Source organism: Camelus bactrianus, chromosome 9 (genome assembly GCF_048773025.1).
Source record: "Camelus bactrianus isolate YW-2024 breed Bactrian camel chromosome 9, ASM4877302v1, whole genome shotgun sequence".
Lineage (NCBI taxonomy): Eukaryota > Metazoa > Chordata > Mammalia > Artiodactyla > Camelidae > Camelus > Camelus bactrianus.
The window spans coordinates 26,563,496-26,588,402 of record NC_133547.1 but is presented as its reverse complement, the minus strand read 5'-3'; the positions used below and the strand labels follow the sequence as shown (position 1 = coordinate 26,588,402).

At 37.2% G+C, this 24,907-nt stretch overlaps 1 protein-coding gene across 17 annotated transcripts in view; it reads left to right on the top strand.

Annotated features, from left to right (window-relative positions):
• ZNF644 (zinc finger protein 644) overlaps window positions 1-24,907 on the top strand; it is a 98,737-nt gene that overhangs the window by 40,087 nt on the left and 33,743 nt on the right. For 2 of the 17 annotated variants that reach the window (XM_074369909.1, XM_074369907.1), the window contains one exon: window positions 12,116-12,235. The exons of 12 other annotated variants lie outside the window; for them this stretch is intronic. The gene's annotated coding sequence lies outside the window, so the exon portion shown is untranslated. Of the gene's footprint in view, window positions 1-2,364; window positions 2,507-12,115; window positions 12,236-16,023; window positions 16,269-24,907 lie in introns of all 17 variants that reach the window. 3 more of the 17 variants (XM_074369908.1, XM_045513160.2, XM_045513166.2) reach the window with 3 other exon arrangements.

Here is a 24,907-nt window from a genome sequence, read left to right as displayed (position 1 = left end):
AGTTGGATTTGAGAGAGATTTAGACAACAAAATAGATCAGCTTTGTGGTTAATTGTAATGGGACTGGTGGTAGGAGAGTAAGGAGGGCGCTGAGGATGAAATATCCGTGTTTCTGATCTGGGCAGTGGTACGGTGCTCACAGATAGAAGCTGTAGGGAAGAAGCAGGTTTATAGAGAGCAAGAGCTCGATTCTAGCTGTACTGAGCTTGAAGTGGCTCCAGACACCTGAGTGGAAATGTCAGGTGGCGCTTGGGTACCTGTAAGAGACCTGGAGCTTAAAGAGAACAGAGAGTCATCAGCATTAACTCTTCATAGTATTTTACAGGTTTATTTTTTGTTGTGGTATCTCTCTATAGGATATTACAAAGTATCTTTATATATTAAAGATTATTGAAAAAGTACTTGCTTCATACAGATTTTTGGGCTACTGTTTTTTATTAGAGATTCTGGTCTCTGCTTATTCCTAGTTAAGCAAGATTTAATACTATTAATGAACAATTAATCATAGTTGATGGCACCAGTCTTACCACAGATACTTGAATAGCTAAAGATGTGTTAATAGCTAAGATTTCAATGTGTTTAAATCTTGAGTTTCCAGTAATAGTGTCTAATACATACTAGCTATATGTGAACTCTGATAATATTTTATAATGTAGATATTTTCCTCCCTGAGTATAGGTTAAAATGGTCATGAAGTCTTTAGGTTAATTGTGATTCAGAAAATCATTAGGATAGAAGGTATACATGAAAAAGGACCTTGCCTACTTTGTTCACCTTTGTATACTCACCATCTGGAGCGGTTCTTGGCACAGAGGTACTCAATAAACATTTGTTGAGTAATAGTCAGTATTTATATATAATGTTTAATATCTAATCAAATTTTATTTTTAGCCAAATGACAGGAGTGGCAGACAAGTTAGTTCTTCCAACTTAAAAGATTGTACTTTTATTTGAGTAATATAATATTTTCCCTCCTTAATTTACCCTGTAACCATTCATATTTATACCGCCTTCCTTCTGTATACTTCACTTCCAACAAACATGTTTCACTTTCTGATCAGAAATATTTTTAATGACATTGAAACATGTCTCCTACTGAAAACGTAATCAGTTTGGACATTTTCATTTGTGTCTCCTCACATCACCGTGTTTAAACTGAATTGGTTACCTTTATATCAAAACTCGTTCTCGCCAGTGCCCCATTCTCTTGTCGTTGAGACCAAAATCCGTCTGAATATTTACATCGCTTACGGATGTGGTCGGTTACTAGGTCTTTTTGCTTTTACTTTGTCAGTATAGCGTGTATTTATCTTTTCTTTTAGTTCCTGTTGCTGTTTTGCTTACCCTCTCTATTGTATTCATCTGTGAATGTGTCTTTGCTCACTTCATTTGTGTAAGATCATTTGACTCAGTTTTTAAGAAGTTCCCCTAACTATATTATTTGTTCAGAAAAAACCACCATTTAACAGCTCCTTAAGGATAAATTTTAATTCTTAGATCTTACATCCATGAGCTTTCAAACCCACAATCCCATCAAGTTTAATAGTTTTATCACCTACTATTTTTTAAATAAGCATTTTATTGTAGCTTAATTGATTATCACTGTTCTTAGAAAGTTCTGACACTTCCAGAGTTAACTCGTATCACCACTCTAATCCTCAGTTCATCTATGCACTTAAAATTTGACTCATCCGAGAAGGTTCAGCTTAACTCTTGCCTCTGTCTTGAGGTGACGTAGTCCATAAACGGTCACTTTCTCTGTGTATCTGAAGTGGTTCCTAGGTGAACCACCTATTGATTCAGCGACTTGCAAGCATGACAAATAATAAGTGAGATACTAAATGACATCTCCTGCGGCACCCTCTGTGGCTGACAGGCTCTCACGTGTTTTGGCTGACTGAAACTATGACAACCTTACGTTTATTTCTTAAACAAAAGTGTACATGGTGTTTACTGTCTCTACACTTGATAAGCAAGCAGATATTTTTTGTCTGATTGGTTAAAAGCAAAACCATGATTAGGCCAGATTTCTTTTATTTAACATTTGCATGTGCTTACCATATGCCAGGCATTTTTATAAATTCTTTATAAAATACTAACTCAATCCTCAGTTTTCAGAAAAGGAAATGGAGGAACAATGAGTTCAATTGACTTACTTGTGGAAGGGCTGGAAGGGCTGGAAAGGCTGGGAATTGAATCAGGTAGCCTCGCTTTGGAGTCTGTGCTCTTAAAGGCTGTCACGCTGCCTCATAAGAGCTGTGGAACAATTTTGCTGTGAAGAGGAGAAACCACGCACAAAAAGCAATAATCAAATATAAGGTGTGACCTCATTTAGACTCTCACCCGTTTCTCCTCCACCCTCAGGTTATTTTGGAGCAATAATGCAGTATTGGTTCCCACCCTGCCTCCATTGGTAATTAGAAAAAAATAATACTGATGCACTTTCACACTTAAAGAAGTTCCTAGTAGTGTGAAGGACTCCTGCACTCAGACCCAGATTCACCAGGTAACAGTTTACCACATTTGCTGTGCCTTTGTACGTGCTTATTTATTGTCACGAGACTAATTTGCAGGCATCATGTCCATTTCTCTGTAAATATTTCAGTGTCTGTTTCCTAAAAATAGGGACTTTGTCTTATAAAACCATACACTTATCAAAGTCAGGAAATACAGCGTTGATACAGTGTTACTGTCTGTCCGACTCATACGTAGCTCATGTTAAAACTTTACCAGTTGTTTCATTAATGTCCTTATTGCCATCTTCTATTTTTCTTTAATGATCTTGGCATTTTTGAAGAGAATAGACTTTTAAAATTAACTTCTAATTTTGATACAATTATAGTTTCACGTGGAGTTATAAGGAGTAACACAGAGATCCCTTGTACCTTTACCTAATGGTAACATCTTGCAAAAACTGCAGTACAATGTCATACCCAAGGTACTGATACTCATACAGTCAAAGTTACGGCGCGGTTCCCTCACAAGAACCCTTACGGGGATGGCTTTTCATAACCAGCTTCCTTCCCTCCTCCAATCCCTAGTCCCTTGTAATCCCTGTTTGCCATTTTTATAATTTTGTCATTTCAAGAATGACATAATTTCAACAATGTATAAATGGAATCATACAGGATGTAATCTTCTGATATTCACTTTTTTTCAATCAGCACGATTCCCTCAAGATTCCTACAAGTTACTGTGTGTATCAAGTTACTGTGTGTATCGACTAGTTCATCCCTTTTCACTGCTAGGTTATTTCCACGATTTCAGTGTAGCACATTTATTCACCTGTTGAAGGACATCTGGGTTAATTCCAGTTTGAGGCTACTATAAATAAGGCTAAGATGGACATTTGTGTACAGGTTTGTATGTAAACATCAGTTTTCGTTTCTCTAGAATAAATGCCCAGGAGTGCAGTTGCTAGATTGCATGCTGGTTGCATGTTTAGTTTTATCAAAAACAGCCAAATTGTTTTCCAGCAATGTATGAGTGATCTAGTTTCCCCACGTCCTTGCCGACATTTGGTGGTGTCACTTTTGTTTCCACTAGCCTGTTTTAAAGGTGTGTAGTGGTGCCTCAGTGTGCTTTTAATTTGCGTTTTCCTGATAGCTAATGGTGCTCAACCTCTTTTCCTGAGCTCATTTGCATTTTTATATCCTCTTAGGCAAAATTTCCATTCATGTTGCCCATTTTCTAACTGGGTTTTTTTGTTTTTTAACTATTGAGTTCTGAGAGTTATATATTTCCGCCTACTAGTTCTTTGTCAGATACGGGGTTTGTAAATACTGTATCCCAGTCTGTAGCTTGTGTTTTTATCTTCTTAACATGGTCTTTTGCAGAGCAAAAGTTTTAAATTTTAAGAGGTCTGTCAATTTTTCCTTTTTGAATTGTACATTTGGTGTGAAGTCTAAGAACTCTTTACCCTAGATCCCACAGGTGTTTTTTGTTTTGTTTTTTAAAAGTTTTGTTGTTTTGAATTCATAGTGATCCATTCTAAATTAATTTTTTATAAATTACTAAGACTTAATCCTAGGTTCTTTTTTTGCCTCTGAGTGTCTAGTTGCTCCAGCACCATTTTATTGTACAGATTGTCTTTCCTCTGTTAAATTGCTTTTAGATCTTTTCGAAAATCAGTTGGGCATATTTGTGTGGCTCTATTTCTGGATTCTCAGTTCTGTTCCTTTGTTCTGTATAGTAGGCCTTAATTTAGGGTAGAATGATTCATCCCACTTTATTCTTCAAGATTGTTTTAGCTATTCTAAGGCCTATCTATGTCTTTTCTTACAAAGTTTAAAATAAGCTTATGTGTGTTTGTCAGATTCTCTCCTGAAATTTGGTGGAATTTGGGTCAAACCTGCAGACTGATTGGGAAGAAGGGAATCTTTACTGTGTTGAATCTCCAGCCTGCCGTTTGTTTAGGTCTTTGATCGCTTTCATCAGCATTTGTAGTTTCAGCATACAGATATTTTATGTGTTTTGTTAAGTTTATATCTAAGTATTTTACTTTGTTTGGATTGATTGTAAGTGGTATTGTGATTTTAATTTCAGATTCTGTATGTTCATTGTTAGTATATAAAAATGCAATTGCTTTTTTTTCTTTGAGGTAAAATTCACCTAAAATAAATTAATTTTAAAGTATACAATTCAGTGGCCTTTTAGTAGATTTGCAATATTGTGCAACCATGACCTCTAACTAATTCCAGACCATTTCATCACTCCCAAGGAGGAGACGCTGTACCTGCTGAGAAGTCACTATTGATTCCTCCCTCCTTCCAACCCCTGGCAACCATGAGTCTGCTTTCCATCTCTATGATTTTACCTATTCTATTTATTCAGATAAATAGAATAAATAAGATCATACAATACGTAACCTTTTGTGTCTTGCTTCTTTTACATAATGTTTTGAGGTGCATGCACTTCGGAGCATATGAGTACCTCATTTCTGTTTGCACCTGAGTGATGCTCTGATGCATGACTACGCTGGTTTCCTCGTCTGTTCGTCTGTGGTGGGACGTGTGGGTTGCTTACACCTTCAGGCCACTGTACTTAGTGCTGCTGGACACGTTTGTGGACCTTTGACTCTCTGTTTTTAATTCTTTGTTATGTACCTCTGGGAGTGGGATTAATGGGTCATGCAATAATTTTAACTTTTTGAGGAATCACCAGACTGTTTTCTTTGATGACTGCACCATTTTATATTCCCACCAGGAGCGTACAAAGATTCCTATTACTCTGTATCTTTGCTGACACTCACTATTTTCATTTTTTGGATTATAGACATCCTAGTGGGTATGAAGTGGTATCTTATTATGATTTTCATTTGCATTTCTTTAATGACTAATGATGCTGATCATCTTTTCACGTGCTTCTTGGCCATTTATAACTTGTCTTTGGAGAAATACCTATTCAAGTCCTTTACCCATTTTAAAAATTGCATTGTTCATCTTTTTGTTGTTGAGCTGTAGGAGTTCTTTATATGTGTTTACAGACAAGACCCTTATCAGAGAAATAGTTTGCAAGTATTTTCTCCCATTCTATAGATTGTCTTTTCATTTTCTTAATGTCCTTTGATGCATAAATTTGTCGATTTTGATGAAGTTCAATTTATTATGTTTTCTTTTGTTGCTTTTGTCATATCTAGGAATCATTGTGAAATCCAAGGTCATGAAGACCTATTTCTATGTTTCCTTCTAAGATTTTGTCATTTTAGCTCATATATTGAGGCCTTTGATCTATTTTGAATTAATTTGTGTAGATGATGTGAGGTAGGAATCCAACTTTATTCCGTTGGATGTGGGCATCCGGTTACTCCAGCATCACTTGTTGATGAGACAGTTCTTTTCCCAGTTGGTGAGCCCTATTGAAAGTCAGGCGGGTGCTTTCGGTTCTGCTCCGTTGGTGTCTCCTTGTGTCTGTGTGGTGTCTGTTGTCGTAGCTGTGGAGCGAGTTTGGTTTGGGAGGCTGTGTCCTCCAACTTTGCTTTTCTTTTTCAAGACGATTGTGTGCCTGTTTGGGATCCCTCGCCCTGTCATGTGGACTTGAGGATCAGCATTCCTGTTCTGACAAACACACCGTTGGGACGGCGACAGGGATTGCACTGACCCTGTAGGTGGCTTTTAGGGGGTGGCATTGCCGTCTTAACAATGTGGAGTCTCCAGACCATGACAGGGATTCAAAGAAAGGAAAAGTCTTTGGGCTATGTATAGTGACTAGCACTCTGAATCCTTAATTATGAAACTTTGTAGCGGTAACGGGAAAATTACTTGGCTCAAGAACATGGACAAAGCAAGGTGGTTTTCTACAGAAATGTGACAACTTATTTATAGTGCTTACTTTGGGGCCAGAATTATCTCATGCCTGATCAGAAGCAAACAGGAAAATTTAAAGACAGGCAAATAATCTCCATCCCCATTTTTTTTTCTTGTATCTACAAAGATGTTTTTTATTTTATTTTTTATTTTTTTAATTTTTTAAACTTTTTTTAATAATTTATAATCATTTTACAATGTGTGTCAAATTCCAGTGTAGCGCACAATTTTTCAATTATACATGAACATATATATATTCATTGTCACATTCCTTTCTCTGTGAGCTACTTTAAGATCTTGTATATATTTCCCTGTGCCGTACAGTATAATCTTGTTTATCTGTTCTACAATTTTGAAATCCCAGTCTATCCCTTCCCACCCCCCACCCCCATCCCCATTTTTAAAAGGTAATTCCTGAACAGAGAATTGGCACTTTATAGGTACTTGGCTGTAGCAGCTCCCTGTGAGTATATTTAAGGTATTTTGCATTTCTAATTTGTAGTAGGGAAAGATGATAAAGAATGAGATTTCCATATCCTTTTATGTAAAACAGAATTCTATAGCTTGATATTTTAATCTTTGTAAAAGTCATTAGTCAAAAGCACACCTATCATCAGATTTAATTAAAATTAAACTTTGTAATTGCATAGGATACAGGGTATCTTTTCATTTATTTTACTCTTCTTTAATTTCCTAAAGGAAACTTTTTTTTTTTTTTTTAGTTTTTTAGTATTAATTTGGTTCTTTATTCAAATTTTTCTTAACTATTTTTTCCTTTTTGAAGCTATTGTAAATGGAATTTTTTTTTTATTTTAGGAATATTTAATTTGTAAGTATGTACTTCTAAGTCAATTAAATAGAACTCTTTTATACATTTAATTTTGGTATTTTTTAACAGTAGAGACATCTTATATCTATAAAGTGCACAGACATATGAACAAACAAAACTAGAGATTTCATAGCTTCACTTCAAAACTTAGTTATGAATTAGGTATTACAATATAAATTTACTGCTTGTAACAGTTGGAATAAATTGAATTCACTTGCTCAAATCACTAAGACTTACTATTTATGGAAAGGAATTTCAAGATATGTATTTGTCCTTGACAAAGTCTGAAGGACCCATCAGAGTTCTGAGCTTAGAATTGTTTTTTAAATTTCATTTTCAGGTTTTTCATTGCAGCTAATTTTTCTGTATTCATACTGTGTGCTGCTGCATTTGTGCTGGTCTTGTTTATTAGCTCTAATAGATTTTTTTGAGTATGGATTTTTTAGGGTTTTCTTTAAATTAGATCATGTCAGCTGCAAGTAGAGATGGCTTTCTCCTTTTTTTCTAATCTGAATGCCTTCTATTTCTTTTGCTTGCATTTTGTGCTCTAACTGCAGTCTGTTATACAATGTTGACTAGAAGCGGGGAGAACAAACATCCTTCTCTTGTTCCTGATCTTAGTGGGAAGGCTTTCGGTCTTTCGCTATCAAGTATGACGTTGGCTGTGGAGTTTTCATAGGTATCTGTTATCAGGCTGAGGAACTTCCCTTCTATTCATACTTTATTGAATGTTTTTGTAATGAAAGGGTGTAGAATTTTTGTCAGATGCTTTTTCTGTATTTATTGATAGATGCTCAATTGGTTTGTGTTCTTCATTCTGTTAATGTGGGGTGTTACACTGGTTAATTTTTAAATTTTCTTATATTGAGCTACCATTCAACGCCTGAGGCAAATCCCAGGTGGTCATGATACATAATCACTGTCGTAGGTTATGGATTTGTTTGCTTTATTTTGTTTAGGATCTTTGCATCTCTATTACCAGGGAATACTGGTCTCTAGTTCTCCTTCCTCGTGATGCATTGACGTCAGTGTAATGTTGGCCTTATAGAGCATGTTGGGAAATGTTCCCTCATGTTTTAGGTGGAATTTGAGAGAGAGTCATCAGTAACCCCACTTTAAATGCCGGTGGGGAGCTCACTAGTGAAACCGTCTGGCCTGGGGCTTTTCCTTTCTGGGAGATTTTTGATTACTGACTCAATCTCTTTACTTACAGGTCTTTTCAGATTTCTCCTTGAGTCATTTTCGGTAGTTATGTGCTTCTAGGTTATTAGTTTAACTTTCAGGTTTTCTACATAAGGTCATGTTGTCTGTGAACAGAGATAATTTTTTTCCTTTCCAATTTGAATTTTTTTTTTCCCCAAAGATTTTTTTTTATTGAAGTATAGTCAGTTTACAGTGTTGTATAGTTTCTGGTGTACAGCATAATGTTTCAGTTATGCATGAACATACATATATTCATGCTCATATTCTTTTTCACCACAAGTTACTACAAGGTATTGAATATAGTTCCCTGTGCTGTACAGTATGAACTTGTTGTTTATCTACTTTGTATTTAGTTAGTACCTGCAAATCTTGAACTCTCAATTTATCCCTTCCCACCTCCTCCCCTGCCCCTGATAGCCATAAGTTTGTTTTCTATGTCTGTGAGTCTGTTTCTGTTTTGTAAATAAGTTAGTTGTTTGTTTAGGTTCCACATTAAAGTGATATCATATGGTATTTTACTTTCTCTGACGTAATTCACTTAGAATGACAGTCTCCAGGTCCATCCATGTTGCTGAACTGGCATTATTTTATTCTTTTTTTAATAGCTGAGTAGTATTCCATTGTACCTTTTTATCCAGTTGTCTGTTGATGGACATTTAGGTTGTTTCCATGCCTTGGCTATTGTAAAAAGTGCTGCTATGAACATTGGGGTGCATGTATCTTTTTGAATTAAGGTTCCCTCTGGATATATGCCCAGAAGTGGGATTGCTGGATTGTGTAAGTCTGTTTTTAAGTCTTTTGAGGAATCTCTGTACTGTTTTCCATAATGGCTGCACCAAACTACATTCCCACCGATGGAGTGGGAGGGTTCCCTTTTCTCCACACCCTCTCCAGCATTTGTTGTTTGTGAATGTCTTTTATTTCTTCACCTTGCTTAATTCCGCTTGCTGAGACTTCCAGTCCTTTGTGGAATAGGAGTAGCAAAAGTGGACGGCTTTGTCTTGTTCCTGATCTTAGAGAGGGAGCTTTGTCTTTCACTGTTTAGTACGGTATTTGCTGTTTGCTGTTCATAAGTGAACTTTATTATTTCCTCCTGCGTGGTTTTACATTTTGTCTGATGTTTTTCTCTGTCGGTTGAGGTGGTAACGTTTTTGTCCATTCTGTTAATGTAGTATATTACTTTGCTTGATTTTCGTATGTTGAAAATGTTCCATCCTTGTGTTTCAGGAACAAATCCCACTTAGTCATGGTGTAATAATCCTTCTAATGTGCAATGGAAGTCAGTTTGCTAGTGTTTTGTTGAGAATTTTTGCGTCAGTTTTCATGAGGGATATATGAGATGATACCTCATTGTAGTTTTGATTTGCATTTCTGTAATAATTAACAATGCTGAGCATCTTTTCATATGCCTTCATGTGCCTATCAGCCATATGTATGTCTTCTTTGGAGAAATGTCCTTTTAAGTCTTCTGCCCATTTTTTTGACTGGGTTGTTTTGGTTTTTTATTATTCAGTTGTATGAGCTGTCTGTATATTTTGGAAATTAAGCCCTCAGCAGTCACATTGTTTTGTTATGCATCATTTTGACTTCCCTCTAATTTCCTTTTATGTGTATTTTTCAGTTAAATTCTTGTATTTACATTGGCAATTATAATTAAATCATAAATTTATAATAATCTAGTTTGAATTAATACAAACTTTGTTTCAGTAGTATAGGAACTGTTCCCATACAGATCCATTGGTCCTCTGTTTTGTTGTTACTGTCCCAAGTTACATCTTTATACTATAATATCAGCTTTTATATTTACCTATGTAGTTGCCTTTCTTTATTCTTTCTTTTTATGGTTTTGAGTTACCATATGGTATCCTTCCATTGCAGTTTGAAGGACTCCCTTTAACATTTGTAGGGCAAGTCTCCTAGTGATGAACTTTCTAGCTTTTGTTTATCTGGGACTGTCTTAATTCCTCTTTCATTTTTGAAGTATAATTTTGCTGGGTATAGAATTCTTGGTTGACAGGTGTTTTCTTTTACCACGTTATAATTATCATGTCAGTGCTTTCATGTCTCCATGGTTTCTGATGAGAAATTGCCTTTTAATTTTAATAAGGACTTGTATACAACCCTTTACTTCTCTGTTGCTACTTTTGTTATTCATCCTTTGTCTTTGGGTTTTGACAATTTTATATTAACGTGACTAGTCTAGATCTCTTTGCATTTATCCTTCTTGGAGTTTGTTGAGTTTTGATTGATTAGATTCATGCCTTTTCAGATTTTGGATGTTTATGGCCATTAATTTTTGAAATTTTTTTTCTCTTTTTCTGTTCTACTTCTTGGTCTCTAATTCTCAGTGTATTGGTCCATAGGTCTATTAACCCCGTGCTTTTCTCTTTATTCTTTATTCTACTTCTCAGACTGCATAATTTCAGTTGACCTACTTTCATATTCACTGATTGTTTCTTCTGCTTGCTTAAATATATTTTTGAAGCCCACTAGTGAATTTTTCAATTTAATTACTGTTCAGCCCCAGAATTTCTGTTTGGTTCCTTTTAATAAACCTTTGTTTGATTTATTTCTATCTCTTCATTGATAGTCTTTATATAGAGACCTGTTCTCCCGGTTCTTCTACTTCTCTCACCATGGTTTCTTTTATCGCTCTGAGCACATTTATAACTGTCAGTTTAAAGGCTTTGTCTAGTAAGTCCCATGTCTGTTCTTCTTCAGGGACAATTTCTATTGATTTTTTTCTCCTATGGATAAGATGTACCTTGTGTTTTGCATGCCTTGTAATTTATTTTGAAAACTGGATCTTTTAAATATTATAATGTGGTAGCTCTAGAAATCAGGTTCTTTCCTCTCCTCAGGGTTGCTTGTAGTTACTTGACCTGTAGTTGTGGGTTTTCTAAACTTTTAAAATTGTATTTTGTCATGTGTCTCTGAAGTCTCTGTTCCTTTAGTTTGTGGTCACCTACTGGTTTGTCAGAAATTTCCTTAAAATGCCTGTATCCAAAAAATAAGGGAAAAAAGAAAATAAAAAATTTAAGGAAAAAAACCTTTTCAGGCATTGCAAATTGACTTTATTTTCAGGCACTCCTCCAATTCTTAGCCAGATGTTTTACAACTCTGCCTTAGCCTTCACTTCTTACTTGCACTAGGCTCAGAGATTAGCCAGAGGTGGAATCTTAGGGTTTTTTCAGGTCTTTTCTGAACATACATCCTGCCCTGGGCACTGGCATGGATTTCTAGATGCCCCACAAGCTTTTCAGGTGTAGTATTACAGTGATACCAAACCAGAGATAGCATCTCCAAAAAACAGAACTATATATAGACTCATATTTCTGATGAAAGTAGATATAAAAATTCTCAACAAAAATATTAGCAAATTGAATCAAGTGTATAAAAAGTTATACATCACAACTGGGATTTATTTCAGATACGTGAAGTTAATTGAACAATTGAAAGAAAAAAAAGAACAGTATAATCTGTCATATCAGTAGGCCAAAGAGAATGACAGGAGATCTTACCACAGACCATACAAACATCATGAGGACAACTTCACACATACAAAGTTAACAGTTTGATGAAATGGCTTGATATCTTGGAAAGCACAGCCAACCACAACTCACTTAATGTGAAATTAACCTTTAATAGCTCAGTGACTATTTAGAATTGTAAAACTCCCGCAAAAGGCCAGCATGGTTTCACTGGAGAATTCCAAATTAGAAAACCTTTTTAAATGACTTTTTAAAAATTGACATCAATTCCATGTAATCTTTTCCAGAAAATAGAAGAGGAGGGAACAAATTTCAGTCTGAAGCTGGTGTTACATTGATATACTTAAAGCACTCCTTGCGCTGTTTATAGGGTCTGTGGTGATATCCCCTGTTTCATTGTTAAATTGGTAAGTTTTATCTTTTTTAATCTTTGTCAGTCTTGCTGGGAGTTTGTTTGATTGATTTTTTCATTGTAACTGGCTTTTGTTTCAGTGGTTTTTCTGTTTTCAGTTTCACTTATTTCTGCTTATATTTATTACTTCCTCTTTTTTGCTTGCTTTGGGTTTGTTTTGTTATTCTTTTTCTATTATTGATATGAAACATTTCTCTTTTTGAATGTAACGTTTCATGCTATAGATTTAAATTTCCTTGTCTGCATTGCTTTAGCTGCATCTCTCATATTTTGATAAGTTGTATTTTTATTTTAATTGAGTTTTTTCATTTTCTTTGAGTATTTTTGAGCCATGGATTATTTAGAAGTACGTTGTTTACTTTTCAATTGATAGAGATTTTCCTGTTATTTTCCTGTTGCTGATGTCTGGTTTGATTCTGCTATGGTTGGAGAACACATTGTATATGTTTACTGTTCTTTTACATTTGTTCAGATTTGTTTTTTGCTGAAGGTGTTGTCTATTTTCACGAGTGTTTCATGGACACTTGAAAAGATCCGTATTCCTGTGTTGCTAGATGGAGTGTTTTAAGTGTATCAGTAAGATCTTATTGGTTGGTTGTGTGTGGATTTTTTAATTCTTGCTGATTTTCTTTCTAGTCGTTTTATCAGTTGCTGAGAGGCGTCTTTTAAAGTCTCCAACAACAATTGTAGATTTGTCTATTTCTTCTTCCGCTGTACCAGTTTCTGTTCAGAGTGCTTTGAGGTCCTGTTGGGCATATACGCATGTGGCATCGTTCTGTCTTCCTGATGGGTTGGTCCTTTTACCAGTATTTAATGTCCCTCTTGATTGCTAGTAATTTTCTTTGTTCCCATTTCTGTTTTACCAGGTATTAATGTAACCACATTTGCTTCTTTTTTAAATTAATGGTTGCAGGGCTTATCTTTTTCCATTCTTTTGTTTTCACCCTATTTATGTCATTGAATTTGAAGTGAGTTTCTTGTGAGCTGCATATAAGAGGGTTGTATTTTTTTACCCACTCTGTCATTTCCTTTCTTTTGACTGATATATTATTTACATTTAAGGTAATTTTTTATGTTTCCTCTAGTTGTTGTTCCTCTTTCTCTTTTCTTGCCTTCTTATGGGTTACTTGAACAGTTTTTTAAGGATTCCATTATGATTTACTTATAGTGTTTTTTTGACCATATCTCTAATTTTCATAGTGGTTCTTCTGTCTGTGTAAATATAGGTATGTGACTTATTAACAGTCCACTGATGTCAACACTTTACCAGTTGGAGTGAAGTCTAGAAACCTCACTTCCGTTTAACTTCCCCTTCCCTTCCTGACCTGTCTGGAGTATCAGATGATATAATTTTTGTTTTAATCACCCAAGATAATTTATAAAATTTATAGTGAAAAGCATAGTCTGTCTTATGTATCCATATTTCTGTTCTTTTTATTGTTTTTTCTTCCCTTATACTCCAAGATTTTTTTCTTTTATTATTTATTTTGTTTGAAGAACTTCTTTTAGACACTCTTTAAGGGTAGGTCTGCTAATGACAATTTTTTTAGTTTAGGTTTTCTTTGAGAATATTTTTATTTCCTCTTTCCTGCAGGCTTGTGTCACTGGATATAGGATTTGTGATTGATAGTTCTTTTCCTTTAGCACCTGAAAAATATTGTATCAATTCTTTCTAATTTCAGATGAAGAGTCTGTTATTTATATTGGTTTTGCTAACATATACTCTGTCTTTCCATGGGTTGTCTTTTGATTCTAATTGTGTCCTTTGAGTCACAGTTTTAAAATTTGATATAGTCCCATTTTTCTATCTATCTACCTATCTATCCATCTATCTACCTACCTACCTGTCTGTCTGTCTGTCTATCTGTCTGTCTGTCTGTCTGTCTGTCTGTCTGTCTATCTATCTATCTATCTATCTATCTATCTATCTATCTATCTATCTATCTATCTATCTTTCTACCTACCTACCTACCTATCTACCTATCTATCTATCTATTTTTTTTTGCCTGTGCTTAGGTGTCACATCCAAGGAATCATTGCCAAATCTGATATCATGAGGCTTTGCCCCTATGTTTTTTTCTGAGAGTTCTATACTTTTCATTCACATTTAGGACTTTTATCTGTTTTAAGTCAGTTTTTGCATACAGTGTGTCTTAGTCCATTTGTGCTGGCCTAACAAGATACCACAGATTGGGTAGTTTATAAACAAGATAAATTTATTTCTCATAATTCTGAGGCTGGGAGTCCAAGACCAGGGTGCCAGCACAGTTGCCCTCTTATGGGTCATAGACCTTTCGTTGTGTTCTCACATGGCAGAAGGGGCAAGGGAGTGCTCTAGAACTTCTTTTATAAGGTTATTCAATTCATTCCTGATGGCTCTGCCCTTGTGATGTAATCACACTCCCAAAGCCCTACCTCAAAGTGACAGCATCAGGATTTCCATGTATGAATTTTGGAGGGAGAGCATCAGCACTCAGACCATGGCGTGGTATAAGGTGAACGTCCGGCTTCAGTCTTCTGTATGTGTTTATCCAGCCTTCCTAGCACTGTTTGCTGAAAAGGCTGCTATCTGTTCACTATTGAGTGGTCTTGGCATCCTTGTCAAAAATTATTTGACCCTGTATGTGAAGAGTAGGCTCTCTTTTGTATTCCATTAATTTGTATGTCTGTCTGTATGCCAGTACCAAACTGTTTTGATTAACGTGGTTTTGTAGTAAGTTTTGAAATCAGAAAGTGTGAGACCTGCAGCTCTGTTCTTCTTTATCAAGATTGTTGTTGGCTCTTTGGGATCCCTTGAGATTGCATGTGAACTTCAGGGTGAACTTTTCTGTGTCTGCAGAAAACCCCATTGGGATTCTGATAAGGATTGTATTAAAACTGCTTTGAGTGGTATTGGCATTTTAATAATAACGTCTCCCAACCCATGAACGCCGAACGTCTTTCCACTTGTTTCTGTTGTCTTTACTTTCTTTTGGCAATATTTGTAGTTTTCATGATATAAATCTTTAGCTTCCTTGGTTAAATTTATTCCTAAATATTGTACTCTTTTTGATGCCATTTTAAGTGGGTTGTCTTAATTTTGGGGGGGGGGTGGTCATTGTTGGATGGAAATGCGGCTAATTTTTACATGTTGATTTTTTTCTATCATTTTTATTTTATTTTCCAGTTTTATTGAAGTATAACTGACATACATCACTGTAAAAGTTTAGGTGTACAACATAGTGGTTATAAAATGCGCTTAAAGTGATTACTGCAATAAGCTTTATTAGCATCTGTCATCTCCTATAGATACACTATAGGAAGGAAAAAGAAAAAGCAAAGAAAGAGAAAAAAGTGTTTTCCTTATGATGAGATTTACTTAACAACTTTTCATACATACTACACAGTAGTAGCGTTAACTGTGATCATGCTGTACATTACGTCCTTGGTACTTACTTACCTTACAGCGGGAAGTTTGTACCTGGACCACCTTCCCTCAGTTCCCCCTTCGTTCCACCCCCTGCCTCTGGTAACTGCAAATCTGATCTCTTTTTCTATGAGTTTGGATTTTGTTTTGTTTTGCTTTGCATTGTTTAGATTCCGCATGTAAGTGAGACTGTACAGTATTTGTCTTTTTCTGACTTATTTTATATAGAATTCATTGTGCACAGAATGATAGCTAGGGAGAGTCTACCCAGAAACATGCGGTGTGTCTGGATAAAACAGCTGAAGGTAATAAAAAGAACGTTTGCTTTGTTTAATTTCCAAAATTGACTGATTGCATGATTTCTTGTTCACTTGTAGTTAGCCTGCTTTGTCTGTGTCCCTTCTTACATATTCAAGCACCTTCTAGTGGCTCAAAAACACCACGTGTACAACAGAAGACATGGTGCCTGTTCTCTTGGAACTTCAGTTCACTGGGAGAGATATGTTAATCAATTATTATATCAGCTGGATATTTGAAAGACATTAGTGCTCTGAAAACAACAGTTCTTCTAAAGCATATGACAAAAGAAGTTGACACAGAGTGTTCGAGAAAGCTTCCCAGAGTAAGTGATGTTTGAGCTTTGATCTGAAGAAAGATTATGAGCTAAAGTTAACTAAATTTATGTGATAGAGGGCTGGGGAGAAGAGAGCAGAGGATTCTAGACCAAAGAAACTGCATCTGCAGAGGTCCTGTGGGAGGAAGAATATGTTGAGGAGTTTGAGAGGGCCAGTGTGGCTGAGTCCCTGGGAGCCACTAGGAGGAAGGTGTATGATCAGAAAGGAAAGGTAGGCAGGGCCGAGCAATGGTAAAGACTTGGGATTATGTCCCGAGAGAGAGGAAATAGCTATGCAGTCTTTCAGGTAGCAGTAAGTACCGTGAAGAAAAATAAAACCAGAAAGGAGGGTAAAGAGTGACTAGGAGTGCTGGTTTATGCAGGATGGTCTAAGAAGAACTGAGCAGGGGTTAACTAGAACTGGAAGAACCGATCTGCACGTGTATTTGGAGGAAGAACTCCAGGCAGAGACTGCTAATACAAAGTATGTGGGACCTGGTCCAGGGCTGGCTAGGAGGCCGGTGTAGCTGAGGTGCAATGAGAAGAGCGAGAGGGTAAGGAGGTGAGCTTTAGGACTGAGTGCATTATCGTTGGGTTGGACGTGAACTGTACAGCACTCACCACCTTGATATTTTATATGCATAGCTTCATACTGAATTTAGTCATTTCTTTTGCTGGTAATCGTTCATGAAATTAAGATAGTATCACTTGAGTTCAGAACCCAATTCCAGTGTGTGAAGAGGAGGGTCCCCCCCCCCCCCAACCAGGCATGTATCCGAATATCGATTGGTGCCCTACAGTCCACCTCAGTCCTGACACTGTCTACCCAGAGGTAGCGTCAGACCCCACAGTAAGGGGTCGGCCCCGCAAGACTGCTCTTCCCAATACACACGCACACTTCAGACGCCAGTTGCGAGCCCAGGTTGTCATCTGTGCTTCTAACACGTGGGCTACAGATTGGAGGTTTTCCAGAGCCCGTCCTTGGACTTCAGCCACCAATTGCAAGTCTAAATTTTTATCTGTGCCTCTGGCCACCTGGCTCTAAATCAGAGCTCCCCATGACCCCCACCCCTACCCCTTAGGATCAGTTTATTTGCTTGAGTGGCTCACAGAACTTCAGGAAGCCCATTTATTCACTAGATTACCAGTTTATTATAAAAGGTTGTAAGTCAGGAATAGCCAGATGGAAGAGATGCACAGGGCAAGGTGTGTGGGAAGCCGGCACAGAGCTTCTACGCCCTCTTCAGTTGGGCCCCTCTCCCAGGACTTGCACATGTTCTCCAGCTCAGAAGCTCTCCAGACCTCATCCTTTTGGGTTTTTATGAAGGCTTCGTTGCATAAGCATGGTTGATTAACTCATTGACCATTGATGATTGATCCAACCTTCAGCTCCTCTCCCTTCCCTAAGAGGTGGGGTAGATTGCGGGTAGGACTGAAAGTTCCAGTCCTCTAATCACAAGTTTGACTCCTCCAGCAACCAGTCCCCATCCTTAGGTGCTTTCCAGAAGTCTCTATTATCATAACAAAAGATGCCTTTATAGCTCTCATCACTTAGGGAATTCCAAAGTTTTTAGGAGCTCTGTGCCAGAAACGGAAAGACCAAATGCATGTTTCTTACTATAAATCAAAGTATCACAAGTACTCTATAATTTAACAACTTTTACGAGCTATTTTTGTCTTCATTTTAAATAAGAAAATAGTCTTATCTAAAGTATAGAAATAAGAAGGGTGGTGGTCCTGCTTGAATCTCCTACCCATTATACCAACCCCAGATTAGCTGTTGAAGTCCTCTCCCCAATACCTAAAAGTGGACCCTGTTTGGAGATGAGGTTTTTACTGAAGTAATCAAGTTAAAGGTAGAGCATTGGGGTGAGTCCTAATGCAGTTGTGGCCGGCGTCCTTATCAAAGGGGGAGTGTGGACGCAGAGACAGGTAGAGAGAGAAGGCAGTTAGGAACAGCGTAGGGGGTGTGTACCAAGCAGAGAGGGGCCTGGGGCGGACCCTCTCCTCGCCGCCCTCAGAGGGGCCAGTCCTACAGACGCCGTGGTTTGGGGGTTCCAGCCTCCAGATCTGTGAGACAGTGAAGTTCTGTTCAAGGCCCCCAGCCTGGAAAACGTCGTTACAGGGCTCCTGGCAGACTAGCGCGGGCGTTGTCTGAAAGGAGGAGGTTCTCCTTTTCTCTTTCCTCTCCCTGCACTGAGCGGGAGTAGCAGATTGTTATAAAAGCTTCAGGTCTTTCTCTATGTGTGTTTCATTCATTTCTGTAGCAACTTAAGTCTCTAAAGAAAAAACGGAATTAAAAAATAAGCAATAAAAAGGCTGTAGCACTATATTTATAGTTCCTTATTTCTATGAAAAATTTAACTTTGAAACTGTAAGACTATCGTAGTAACACAAACTTTTAAAAAAAAGATTGACCTACTTTGTTTCGTTTTTAAACCTTTATACCAAGATATTTCTACAATCTTATTTACTAAAATTTATTGTAAGATTGATTTTTCCATTCCAGTATTATATTCCAGCATAACCTTTTCTATTGTTTCAGAGTGGTAGTTTGGAAAAAAGAATTTGCTGCCACTTGGTGGCACTACTTGGCTTAAAAATGAAATCAGATTGCTGTTAACTGAATGCTGTTCCACATAAATGTTTAAAATCAGAGGGGATCTCTTTGATATTAAGCAACTTAATATTATAAATGTTTGACTATTTTGTAAGTAAAATAATAATTGGTGTTGTAAAATTGCATTTTATTAAAATGGCATATGGAATATAAAAACATAAACAAAGCCTTAGTTTGGTGAGGAGGGAAGTGTATAATTTTTGATGGAAGCCTCCTTTAGTTTCAGCATTATTTACATTAAGCCTTAAACCTCTATGTGTCTAGATGTCAGGAAAATATATTTTTAATGTTAGAAACAAACATCTTTAATTTTCCTTTAATATTAATATTTTCTAAGCTGTATTTTTTTGTCTTTATAAAGCTACGAAATGGGATTTTTTTTCCTGAGTGGTCAAAATAAATGAAACATAAGGGAAAACAGACATTTTAAATATATTGATGTCTTCCTGCAACATCCTAAAAACTCTGGCAGTCCCTTTTAAATGTACATTATTTGTTTTACTTTATTAGGTAAAGGATCCTGAAGTGTAAGATGTGGAAAGTAACGATGTCCCTAGACATGATTTTTACTCCTAAATAATTGATTTATAATACCATAATAGCTAAAGTATTTTTGTAATTACCCTTCTCTAGTTTGCATATGCAGCATGTAAAAGATAATGCTCCATGTCTTTTTAAAAATTGAAATATAACACATATAGGAACCTGTACAAAGTCTATGGCTCAGTGAGTCATCACAGACTAAATACTGCGTGACCACTGCAGATCAAGAAATGGAGTACTGCCCGCAGCTGGAAACCCCTGTGGTTCCTTTCCCAGCCTCTCTCCCTTTCCTGTTTCCGACAGTGACCACTACCTGGCTTCAAAGAATATAGCTTTTTTTTTAAAAAAAAAAAAAAAACCTGTTTTCAGACTTTTATATAAGTAAAAATTATGTAGTAGTATTATTTTGTCTCTTATTTTACTTAGCATTGTGTCTGGGAGATCCGTGTGTGTTATCAGGTACGGCTGCAGCTTGCTTGTGTTATTTCTTCACTGTCTTTTTACTGTTGGACACTTGGATTCAGTAATGCTGCCATAAACATTCTTGTAACTGTTCCTTGGGGTACGTGTGCAATATTCATGTGGGGTATACACCAGAAGTAGAATAGCTGGGTCATTGGTGTATATATGTTCAAATTTAGTAGATCGTGCAAGAACTGTTTTCCTGTCCCATCAGCAGAATACGAGGGTTCCTGTAGGTCTGTGTTGTCACCAGCACTTGGTATTAATAGCCTTTTTACTTGTGGCCCTTCTGGAGGATGCATTTCCTTGATTCCAAATGGGATTGGGTGCTTTTTCATAAACTTACTGGCTGTTTGGATGTCCTCTTTTTTATTATTATTACTACTGATCTTTCTGTATTACCGATTTATAGGAGTTACACATTTTATGGATATGAGCCCTTTTCTTCCTATTGGAGTTTCTGTTCTTTTCCTTCTGTTTTTAGGAATTTTTATGTATTCTAGGTACAAGACCTTTGTTAGTTACATTTGCTAGAAAAACAAACTGGCTTTGTCTTGATTTTCACCCTCTTAATGTTGCGTTTTGTTGAAAGGAAGGTCTTCGTTGCAATGTAGTTCGATTTATCATTGTTGTCCTTTATAGTCAGTGCTTCGTCTATTCTGTCTAAGAAGCCTCTCTGCTCCAGGGACGTGCAGATATTAAGTCTTCTTCTAGAGCAGCTGTTCTCAGCGCGAGGCAGCGCCCCCGCCCTCACCCCGCACCCCGCACCTTCTGCCCCTGGGTGGGACACCGGGCAGTGCTTGGAGACACCGCTGGGTCTCACAGCCGGGCAGGTACAGCGCTCTTGGCACGTAGCGGGTCGGCTAGGGGTGCTGCCGAACGTTCTCCAGTGCGCAGGATGCTAAGCGCCCTGCAGTGCGCCGAACAGTTGGCTCCCTTGCAGTCTGCAGGGCCGCCCGTCCTGAGGCTCGGGCACTGTCCGGCGGGCTCTGCCTTCCAGCTTTCTACCTGGACTGACTTGCCTTGTTTTGTGTGTTGTTCATGGTCTATTTAGATTCACCTGCTACCTAGACCTTACTCTGGATATTATGTGACCTACAGAGACCACCTTTTCTTTTTTTCTTATGGAGGTACACTTCACGCAGCACCATTAGTTGAGAAGATTGCTTCCCTAGTGCTCTGCAGTGTCACCTTTGCCGTAAATCAGATGACCATATATGCATGTCTGTTTCTGGGCTTTGTTTTTTTCTGTTGGCCTGCTTTGTCTACCCTTGCACCAGAACCATGCTGTTTTCATTTATGTGGCATTATAACAAGTCTTTATGTTTAATAAGGCAAGTTTTCCTACATTGTTCTTCTGAACTCTTTTCAGTTCCATATAAATTTTTACTATCACATTGTCAGTTTTACAAAAATTGAATTGAGAAAAAGTTGACATCTTTATATTATTAAATCTTCCAATCTATGAATATCATATCCTTTCATTTATTTAGGTCAGTGAGTCTCAAGCTCTGTGTTCTCAAGATCAATTTAGAGTCTGAAAAAGAACTTTTCTTATTTGGTTATATCAGTATTTTAAACCTTGGCACAATTGACATTTGGGGCCAGATAATTTTTTGTTTGGGGAAACAAGAATATCCCACTAAGTGTTAACATAAATACATAATTTTGTGGAAAATATACTTTCCAAAACAAAATTTAGCAAGAACAGTAGTATCACATTTTTGCAAATCTCTTTCATGTCAAGCTTAATGGGAGATAGCTGGATTCACATAGCTGCTTCTTGCTTTAGTCTGTTGTGACATCGCAAATCGTACAGACTCTGGAAAACACCATCGTACACCTGTGAGAGAATGAGAGTGAGAAAGGCAAATAAGGTCTTGTTATGAAAACAGTTTTGATTTTGAGAATTCCTTGATAGGATCTCAGGGCCCCTCAGGGATCCGTAGATCACGGTTTCGGGAACTGCTGCCCTGGAGACTGTGACACACATCCTTGACCTGTAAGAGTCTGATTAAGGTGTTTAATATCTTTCCAGAAAATGCAAGGAACCTAAAACACCTTAATTCCATTAGTCACCTGCCCCTTACTCCTTGCTCAGTTTATTTGCCCTGATACTCAACTATTTTTAATTGCATAGATGTTTTAATCCCCATGAGACATCATCATTGCTTTATGTCAGTATTTTAGATTTACCTGTTGCATTTTTCTCACTTTTTATCTCTTTCTGCATCTTCTCTTTTCTATCTGCAAACATTTCCTTTTTTTGAAGAACACCCTTTAGTGTATCTTGCGGTGTAGATTTGTGCCGAGAAATTCTCTCTGTTTGTGTTGTCTGGTCGTGTTCTGTATTTCACCCTCACTTTTGGATGTTAGTGTTTCACTGGTGAGAATTCTGGGTTGGCTGTTCCTCTCTTTTAACTAGGCTGTGACCCCTTTGTGTTCTGGCTTCTCTTGTTTCTGCTGAGAAGTTAGTTGCTAGTCTTGTCGATATCTTCCAGCCAAGAAAACCAGCAAGAACACCTATAGCTGAACACGTTTTAACTTGTGGCAGTGAAGGGTTTTTCACACTCTAGGGAATACCTTTTTTAAGAGGGTGTTAGAACCTGTTATGGGACCTTGGTTGGGTAATTTTGGAGAGGATCTAAAAAATGGAAGTTTGCTCTGAATTAGATGTTGTCAGAACATGGGCCCATTTATGACTGCCATCTTTTTTAAATTGAGGTGAAATTTATATAACATACAATTCATTTTAAGTGTACAACTCAGTGGTATTTAGTATACTCACGATGTTACACAACCACCAACTAACTCTCTCATCTCAAAGGTGTTTCAACACCCTGTATCCGTCAAGTAATCATTTCCTATTCCCCCTTTCCACTATTACCTGGTACCCTTGACCTTCTCTCTTTATAAATTGCCTGTTCTCACCATTCCATATGAAAGGGGTCGTACAGTACGTGACCTTTGTTTGTCTGGCTTCTTTCACGTAGCATATTTTCAAGGTTCGCTCGTGTTGGTGGCGTGTACATGTAGCACATACTCCTTCTGGGGGGGCTGTTACGAGTGGTGATGTCACAGACACGTACAAGTCTCCGTGTGCACGCGAGTTTCCGTTTCACCTGGATATATATCTGGGAGTGGAAGAGCTGAGTCGTGTGGTAATTGTGTGTTACCTTTTTAAGAACGCCAAACTGTTTTCCTTTTACGTTTTCACTAGCAATATATAAGGGTGTCTGTTTCTCTACGTTCTCACCAACACTTGCTATTTTCCAGGTTTTTTTTTTTTAAATAAAGCTATTCTAACAGGTATGAAGTGGTATCTTTGTGGTTCCCGTTTGCATTTTCTCAACGACCAAGATGGTGGACATGTTTTCATGGCCTTGTCAGCCATTTGTATTTCTTCATTTGAGAAATGTCTATTCAATCCTTTCCCCTTTTTAAAAAATTGGATTTTTTATTTTTTGTTCAGTTAATATATTCTTGATATTAAATCCTTATCAGATATATCTTGATAATGTTTTTTGCCCAAAAGTTTTTTACTTTGTTTTTTCAAGTTTTTTATTTTGATGAAGTTCAAATTACCTGTTTTTTCATTTGTTCGTCATGCTCTTGGTATCAAATTTAAGAATCCATTGCCAAGTCCATATCATAAGGATTCATCCCTAAGCCTTATCCTAAGAGCGTGGTGGTTTTAGTTCTGATACTTACTCTATTGATCCATTTTGATTTAATTTCTGTGTTTGATATGAGCCACGGTTTCGTCTTCATTCTTTTACATATGATTGTCCAGTCTCCCTAACACCATTTGTTGAAAAGACTGTTCTTCCCCTCATTGAATGGTCTTTGCACCATTGTTTTAAATCAGTTGGCCATAAATGTCTGGGTTTATTTCTGGATTCTCAGATCCATTCCATTGCTCTGTACGTCTGCCCTCATTCCAGCACCACACTGATTACTGTAGCTTTGTAGTAAGGTTTTAAGTCGTTGTGAGTCCCCCTACTTTATTTCGTTTTCAGTGTTGTTTTTGTTCTCTAGGCCCCTTGTGGTTCCATATGATTTTGAGGATCAGCTTATCTATTTCTATTTAAAAAGGCTATTAGAATTTTGACGGGGATCGCACTGAGTCTGTGGACCACTTTGGGAAATACTGCTGTCTTCGCAGTATTTTGCCTTCTAATCCGTGAGCGTGGGCTGTCTGTCCATTTATTTAGGCTTTAATGTCCTTCAGCAACGCTTTGTAATTGTTCAGTGCACAGGTCTTTCACTTCCTTGGCTGCATTTATTCCTGGGTATTTTGAATGCTTTTGTAAATGCTGGCAGAGAGTAACACAACTGATTGATGTATGTTGATCTTATACCTGCGAATGTGCTGAATTTATTTATTGTATTAGCGCTAGTAAACTCTTTGTGTGGAGTCTGTGGGCGTTTCTGTACAGAAATGCCTCGTTTTACCGTGCTTACAGGCACTGCGTGTTCTTTCAGGTTGAAGGCTGGTGACAACCCTGTGTGGAGCAAGTCTTTTGGCGTCAGTTTTCCAGTGACATTTGCCCCCTTGATGTCTCTGTGTTACATTTTGGTAATTCCTAGAATATTTCAAACTTTTTCATTATTCAGTTTGTTGTAAATATAAAGCTTTAATGGATGAGGAGTTGCTTCTTATGGATGAGCAAAATGTTTTGAGATGGAATCTACTCCTGGTGAAGATGCTATGAAGATTCTTGAAATGACAACAAAAGATTTAGAATATTACATAAACTTGGTTGATAAATCAGCAGCAGGGTTTGAGAGGGTTGACTCTAGTTTCAAAAGAAGTTCTATTGTGGGTTAAATGCTATCAAAAAGCATTGTATGCTATAGAGAAATTGTTCGTGAAAGGAAGAGTCAACCTGTGTGGCAAATTTTATTGGTTGTCTTATTTTAAGAAATTGCCACAGCCATCCCAGACTTCAGCAACTACCACTCTGATCAGTCATCAGCCATCCCATCCAGGCAAGACCCTCCACCAGCAAGAAGATTACAA